Source organism: Rhinolophus sinicus, chromosome 2 (genome assembly GCF_057876585.1).
Source record: "Rhinolophus sinicus isolate RSI-liver-muscle chromosome 2, RSI-T2T, whole genome shotgun sequence".
Taxonomy (NCBI): domain Eukaryota; kingdom Metazoa; phylum Chordata; class Mammalia; order Chiroptera; family Rhinolophidae; genus Rhinolophus; species Rhinolophus sinicus.
Window position 1 is genome coordinate 118,768,124 of NC_142502.1, and position 8,922 is coordinate 118,777,045.

An 8,922-nucleotide genomic window follows, 5' to 3' on the forward strand; every position below is an offset into this window, starting at 1 on the left:
TTGAATCTAAAACAAAATAAATGAATAAACAAAACTGAAACGCATTCACAGATACAGAGAACAAACTGTTCGTTGCCAGAGCGGAAGGGGGTTGGATGAAAAAGGTGAAGGAGAATAAGAGGTACAAACTTCCAATTATAAAATAAATGAGTCACAAGGCTATAATGTACAGCACAGGGAATATAGTCAATAATACTGTAATAACTTTGTACAGCGACAGATGGTTATTAGACTTATCATGATGATCACATCATAAGGTACATAAAGATAGAATCACTATACTGTACACCTGAAACTAACATAACATTGTGTGTCAACTATAATAATAATAAATAAATCATAATTTTTTTAAATATTGAAAACTCAGTAAAATTTGAAGAATTCCAACTATAATTGATAAAACAAAAAGATGAACCAGTCTGAAGTGAAGAATATAATAAATAAAATGAAGAATGCACAAGAAGAAATTACCAGCACACTAGATGAAGCAAAAGATTGAATCAGTGATTTGGAAGATTTGGTAGCAGAGAACACCCAATTGAAACAGCAAAACGAAAATGGACCCCCCCAAATTAAGATAGTTTAAGGGACCTCTGGGATAAATCAAGCACAACATCCACATCATAGGGGTACCAGAAGGAGAAGAGGGAAAGGAAGGGATTGAGAATCTATTTGAAGAAATAATGGTTGAAAACTTCCACAAGTGGTGAAGGAAATAGACATACAAGCCCAGGAATCACAAAGAGCACCAAAAAAAATGAACCCAAACAGGCCCACACAGAGTCACATTATAACTAAAATGGCAAAGTTTAAAGATAAAGAGAGAATTCTAAAAGCAGCAAGAGAAAAACAGTTAGTTACCTACAAGGGAGCCCGTATAGGATTGTCAGCTGATTTCTCAACAGAAACTTTGCAGGCCAGAAGGGATTGGCAGGAAAAATTCCAAGTGAGAAACAAAAAGGAACTGTAATCAAGGGTGCTCTACCCAGAAAGGCTAGCATACAAAATTGAAGGAGAGATAGCTTCGCAGAAATAAAAAGCTGAAGGAGTTCATCACCACTAAACCAGTATTACAAGGAATGTTAGAAGGACTTCTTTAAGAAGAAGAGAAAAGGGGCTGGAGGAAAAATGGTGGCGTGAGGTGAGCCTCTGTAAAGCTCCCCTGGAATTTAAAACGAATCGAACAACAAAAACTCCACGAAGGACTCCCTGCACAGCAGACAGGCAAGACGAAGAGGCCCACTACCGAAGTCAAATACAGGTGGGAGAATCAAGCAAGTGGGGGAGGAGGGAAGGGATAAGTGTGGAGACGGAGCCGCGCGGGCGCAGGACGCAGACCCAGCTCAGTGCTCCGAGCTCGCTGCTTCCCGGAACTACCGCAGCTGCGGGAGAGGGAAGAACTCGGTCGGCTAGGGCTCCGCTCATGGCCCACAGGGCTGAGGGGACAGCATATAACACGGCTGAACCCAACGCTCACAGCAGACACCTCGGAGAAAAGACTGAGGGAAAAAGGCTGAAAACGGTGGTTTAAGCCTGCACTGCCGAGCAGAGAACGGAGCCTTAGGCACTGAGACTAGCCGCCCCCTCCCTCCCCTCCCAGAGCTCGCCCCGCCCCCATCTGCCGGGTGCTAGAAACGGAACAGTAGCAGTGTCAGAGCAAAAGAACAGAATATTTGCTGTTCTGAGAACTGTGGGCCACAGACACAAATTCGCAGCCCAACTAGTTCCAGCAAAGGGGAGGGAGCTGTGGAAGCAGGACCGGCTGTGGTGGTGGTCGCCGCCATTGCTCTGGGCCACCTCTCACAACTCACCCCGCCCCTGACCCCACCTATCTGGGCGGATCCCTTCAGGAGAAAACAGAACTGCTGAAACATACGGGCTCTGAATCTGGAGCTGGAAGAGCTTTGGAACATCACAAGCTCTCCGCATACCCACCGGGACACTGCGCCCTATGACCTAGACGAACTATTAACAGAGGAGAAGCCCGTCTCCCAGGGAATCCCCCCATTGTGTGAGAAGCTGGAATAGTGCAGAGAAAACATAGCACTACCGTGTGGGAGAAGAAAAATAAGCTGCAGTTGGAGAAAAAATAAAACATTCTACCAACAAGCACTGGAAAACAAAAGAAAGACCGCTTCCTATCAACCTGTTGCAGAAGCCACTCCTGTAGATGTCTAGGAAGAGAAATAGTAAACCAGTAATTGCCGTGAATAACCAAGGCAACAAGATAGCTCAGAAACAAAGTGAAAAATCTCCAGAAAAGGCACTTAAAGATACAGAAATATGTGACTTAAATAACAGAGAATTCAAGATTGCAGTTCTGAAAAAACTCAATGAGATGCAAGAAAACACAGATAGGCAGTTAAATGAACTCAGAAACACAATCAAAGAACAGCATGAGCATTTTATGAAAGAGATTGACATTTTAAAAAAGAACCAAATAGAATTTCTGGAGATTAAGATCTTAATAGAAGAAATTAAGAATGAAATAACCAGCTTAGGTAGTAGAGTTGACCAGATGGAGGAAAGAATCAGTGACATCGAAGATAGAAACCTGGAAATTACACGGATGGAAGAAGAAAGAGACTTGAGACTTAAAAGAAATGAAGGAACTCTGCAAGAACCTTCTGACTCCATCAGAAAAGAGCAATATAAGAATAATGGGCATACCAGAAGGAGAAGAAAGAGAGAAGGAAACAGAGAATATATTCAAACAAATTGTAGATGAGAACTTCCCAAACTTGTGGACAGAACTGGACCCTCGAATCCAAGAAGCAAATAGAACACCTAGTTACCTTAATGCCAACAGGCCTTCTCCAAGGCACATTGTATTGAAGCTGTCTAAAATCAACCACAAAGAAAGAATCCTCAAGGAAGCCAGGGAAAAGAAGACGGTAACTTACAAAGGAAAGCCCATTAGATTATCATCAGATTTTTCAGCAGAAACTCTACAAAGCCAGGGGGGAGTGGAACCAAATATGCAAACTATTGAAAGAGAAATCATGAACCAAGAATAATATATCCAGCAAAGATATCCTTTAGATATGAAGGAGGAATAAAGACCTTTCCAGACATACAGAAGCTGAGGGAATTTTCTAATACATGACCTGCACTACAAGAAATACTAAAGGAGGCTATTCGACCACCATCAATAGGGACAATTTGTGGCAACCAAAACTCAAAAAGGGGGAGAGTAAAGGCCTGAACCGGAATACGGGAATGGAGAAAGTAAACGTGCTGAAGAAAATGGAATATTCTTAATATCAAACTTTCTTTTACATAAACTTAAGGGTAACCACTCAAAACAAATCCAGAACTGAAATATATACTGTAATAAAAGAAGAAACAGAGGGAAACGCTTTAGAATACCACCACACAGAAATAATAGACAACACAAAAAGGCAAAGAAACAATGGAGACACAGCCTTACCAGAAAACTAAAGATAGAATGACAGGAAATCCTCACATATCAATAATCACCCTAAATGTAAATGGACTGAACTCACCAATAAAAAGGCACAGAGTAGCAGATTGGATCAAAAAACTAAACCCAACCATATGCTGTCTCCAAGAGACGCATCTCAGCTACAAGGACAAGCATAGACTCAAAGTGAAAGGGTGGAAATTGGCACTCCAAGCAAACGGCACCCAGAGAAAATCAGGTGTAGCCATAACGATATCAGATGAAACAGACTTCAAGGTGAAAAAGATAACAAGAGACAAAGATGGACATTTCATAATGGTGAAGGGGACTGTACAACAAGAAGACATAACAGTCATCAATATTTATGCCCCCAATCAGGGGACACCGAAATATACCAACCAACTACTAACAGAACTAAAGGGAGAAATTGACCAAAACGCAATTATACTAGGAGACTTAAATACATCATTGACAGCTATGGATAGATCATCCAAACAGAAAATAAATAACAAAATAGCAGCCCTAAATGACACATTAGATGAAATGGACATAATTGACATTTATAGAGCACTTCATCCTAAATCATTAGACTATACATTCTTTTCTAGTGCACACAGAACATTCTCAAGATTAGACCATATATTGGGACATAAAATCAGTCTCAGCAAATTTAAGAAGATTGAAATCCTACCAAGCATATTCTTTGATCACAAGGCTTTGAAATTGGATATCAACTGCAAAAAGAGCGCAGGAATAAACACAAATACATGGAGATTAAACAACACACTTTTAAAGAACGACTGGGTAAAAGAAGAAATTAGAGGAGAGATCAAAAGACACATAGAAACAAATGACAATGGAAATTGAAAGACACACATAGAATGAAAGTAAAGAGATGGAAAAAGTTACTGCATGAAAATGAAAAAAAAAAAGGAAAAAAGCTGGGATAGCAATACTCATATCAGACAAAATAGACTTTAAAACAAAAGTTATAACAAGACAAAGAAGGACCCAGTAATCCCACTTCTGGATATTTATCCAAAGAAACCCAAAAAGCTTCTTCAAGGGGATATGTGCATCCATATGTTCATTACAGCATTGTTTACAACGGCCAAAATGTGGAGGTAACCTGGGTGTTTGTCAGTAGAAGAATGGATAAAGAGGAGGTTGATAAACATACAGTGGAATATTGCTCAGCCAGGGAAGAGAATGGGTTCTTGTCATCTGCAGTGGCATGGATGGACCTGGTGGGTATTGTGCTGAGTGGAGTATTTCAGACTTAGAAAAACAGAGGCAACATGATTTTGCCTATATGTGGAATCTAAAGAACAAAACAAACAAACAAACAAACAAAATCCCAGAAACAGATTGTAGATAGTGAGAACATTTTGATGATTGCCAGATGAGAGGGGACGTTGAGGGCGTGGGTGAAAAAGGGGAAGAGATTAAGAATTACAAATTGGGGGTCACTTCTTAAATTATATAAATGTCTAACCATATGCTATATACCTGAAATTAATACAAAATAATATTGAATGTCATCTGTAACTGAAAAAGTGAAAGGAGAGGGGGAGGTAAAGGCTATATGTGGTACAAATTTCCAGACATAAAACTAATAAGTCATGGGGATGTAAGATACAGCATAGGGAATATAGTCAATAATATTTTAATAGTGTGGTGTGGTGTCAAATGGCTGCTGGATTTATGGGGATCACTTCCTTAGGTATATAAATATTGAATAACTATGTTGTATACCTGAAACTAATATAATATTATATGCTAACTATATTTTTAATAAAAATCTTAAAAAAGAAGAAAATTGGTAAATAAAAGAATAAAGAAAAAAAAACAAAAACAACAACAACAACAACATCAACAACAACAAAAACAAGGATAGTATCCAGCCAAACTTCCCTAAAAGTAGTAAGGACATAGAAAAAGTTTTCATTTGCCAGAATTCAGGGAATACATGAGTATTTCCAGAGGAATCTACCGTAGGATGGCTTTCTCCAGCCAAAGAAATTTTAAAATGTCTCAAAAATTCTACAAATGGACTTATAGTGAGTATTTTATATTTTTATTTGCTTTTTCATTACCTTCTTCCCACCCCTTTCCCATTTGGCAAACACCAGCTTGTTTTCTATATCTGTGTGCCTATTTCTATTTTTCGTTGCTGTTCATTTGATTTGTTTTTTAGATTTCACATGTAAGTGAAATCACACAGCATTTGCCTTTCTCTGTTTGACTTATTTCATTTAGCATAATATTCTCTAAATCCATTCATGTTGTCACAAATGGCAAGGTTTCATTATTTTTATATATACGTATGTACACACACACACACACACACACACACACACACACACATACGGTGCCAAAAACTGTGTATGCATTTTAAGAAAGGAAAAAAATATATTAAATTGTGAAACTCAATACATACCAGTAACAAAAGATGAAAATGAAAAAAAAAAAGTCACGTTTGACTTCTGCAATTACAAGAGGTGCTCAAGTGGTTACCATCAGTGTCCAGACACCTCTGATTATGGCGAAATACTGCTTGATCAAAGTTGACCAAAGTGTCCACTTGTATACCTTTTTTTGGCACCCCCAGTATATACATACATAGTATATATTACAATGGAATATTGGGCCATATCTTCTTTATCCGTTCATCTGTTGATGGACATCTAGGTTGCTTTCATAGCTTGGCTATTACTAGTAATGCTGCAATGACATAGGGTGCATATATCTTTTCAAATTAGTGTTTCTATTTTCTTTGGATAAATACTCAGGGCTGGAATTACTGGATCATATGACAGCTCCATTTTTAATTTTTTTGAGCAATCTCATGACTGTTTTTTCCTTAGTGGCAGCACTAATTAACAATCCTACCAACAATGTATGAGGGTTCCCTTTTCTCCACATCTTTGCCACCGTTTCTTATTTATTGATTTATTGATGACAGCCGTTCTGACAGGTCTGAGGTGATACTTCATTGTGGTTTTCATTTGCATTTTCATCATGACTAGTGATGTTGAGCAACTTTTCATATATCTAGAGGACCATCTGTATGTCCTTTTGGAGAAATGTCTATTCAGGTCCTCTGTCCATTTTTTATTCAGATTGTTTATTTTCTTGATATTGAGTTGCATGTGTTCCTTATATATTTTGGACATTAACCCCTAATCAGATGCAACATTTGAGAATACCTTCTCCCATTCAGTCAGTTGTCTGCATTTTGTAGATGGTTTCCTTCACTGTGCAAAAGCTTTTTAGTTTGACGTCATTCCATTTCTTTATATTTTGTTTTTGTTTCCCTTTCTCAAGTTTGGATAGATGGATAAGAAGGAGAGTTCTAGCACAAAGTAGAATGACAAGACCCATCTGGCAAATGTGGAAATAGTACAGAATATGAAAATTTATCATTTTGCAACTGTGTGGGAAATATCAAGTAAGAATCATCAATGAATATTAAATCTGGGGGTAAGTTTGATAAGGAATGGGATATTTCCATGGTTTTAAAGTATCTCACCAGACTGTTTATTAGTTCCTAGAGGAAAAAAGTAATTGTAAGCTGAAGAAATATGATAATGCCTTGAGCAGGTATGGGAGGTCCCCAAAGATATTCACCTCCAAATCCTCAGAACTTGTAAATGTGTTACATTACATGGCAAGCAAATTTTGTTGGTGTCATCAAATTCAGGATTTCGCGATGGAAATCTTTTCCTGAATTATCTGAGTGGGCCCAATGTAATCACAAGTGGTTTTATAAGAGAAAGAGGGAGGCAGGAGAGTTAGAATCAGAGGAGATGCAACTATGGAAGCAGAGGTTGATTGAAAGTGACCATGAGCCAAGGAATGTAGGTGGCCTCTAGAAGCTGGAAATATTAAAGGGATTCTCCCCCAGACCTGTCAACCTTCTTTAGACTTCTGAACTGTAAGATAATAAATTTGTGTTACTTGAAGCCCTAAGTTTTATGGTAATTTTTAAAAACAGCAATAGCAAAGTAATACTTGATATTTGAAAGCTGGGGCATTATTGTACCAAATATCTAAAAATATAGAAAAGTCTTTGCAACTTGGCAATGGCAGAGGCTGGAAGAATTTTGAAGAGTATTCCAGAAAAAGTCTAGACTGCCTTAAACAGAATGTTAGTAGAAATATAAACATGAAGAACCATTTGTGAGGACTCCAGAGGAAATGAAGATTGTGGCAGATAAAACCTATTCAGTCTTAAATAATGCTTAAATTGTTATAGATAGACTGTTGGTAAAAATACAAAGATGAGAAGTACTCAGGGTAAAGGCTCAGAATTAAATGAGGCACATGTTGTTGGAAACTGAATGGAAGAATATCCTTGTGATATAGAAAGTTTAGGGGCATTATGTCCTACAGTTATATGGAAAGTACAACTTGTAAATAATAAACTTGGATATTAGCTGAGATTTCCAAAGTGTTGAAGAGGCAGCCTGGTTTCTTCTTCCTTTTCACAGTATAATGTGAAAGAGACAGATAAAGGAAGACCTGCTAATTTAAAAAGGAACCAATATAATTATTTAGAAAATTCTCAGTCATTCCAGAATTCAAAAGACATTAAAATTAGCAATTCACTCCCAGGAAACTGTGCTATAAATAGAAAGCCAAAGATGTGGCTAAACAACACTTTGTTAGTGCCTGGGAATGATTAAAACGTCAGAATATTCAGTCACACAGAGGCTCTTCAAAAACACTGGCATGTTATTCCTGTATTCCCTCAGCTATCTAAGCAGAAGTTTAAAGTAGAGGTGGAATTACTCGGAAAAATCTGTGAAGAAATCTCTTGTCTTTTAGAGTGAATCCCTGAGACATAAGTAAGAGATCTACAATGTTCTTGGGCACATTATACCAACAGAAACACCACCAGTTTTGACTGAGAGGGACAGAAAGAGTAAAAGATGAAAACTGATGGCCTCCCAAAATTATGTAGGCAGGAAACAGATTGATAAAACTATTCAGCAGAAGTATGTGCTACTCTTCATGAAAAAGGAAAAATGACTCCAAGGGCAAAACCACCAGCCCAAAGAGTGGAGTTAAAAACCATAGAGTTGAAACCCAGTGTTCTTTGCCTGGCTGCATTTTGAAATTGTTTGGGACTGAGGATTCCTTATTTCTTTCCATTTTATGTCTTTTTTAATGGCAATTGCCTTAGTCCATTTGGGCTGCTATAACAAAAATGTATAGACTAGGAGGATTAAGCCATAAACATTTATTTTTCACAGTTCTGAAGGCTGGGAAGTCTAATATCAAGACACCAGAAGATTCAGTATCTAATAAGAACTCACTTCCTGGTTCACAGACAGCCATCTTCTTGCTGTGCCCTCATTGGAAATAAGGCGTGAGGGAGCTTTCTGGAGTATGTTATATGGGAAAAAAATCCCATTCATGAAGGCTCCACTCTCATGATCTAATAATCTCCCAAAGTCCCCATTTGGAGGACCTTGGAAAAGAGTAAATATATT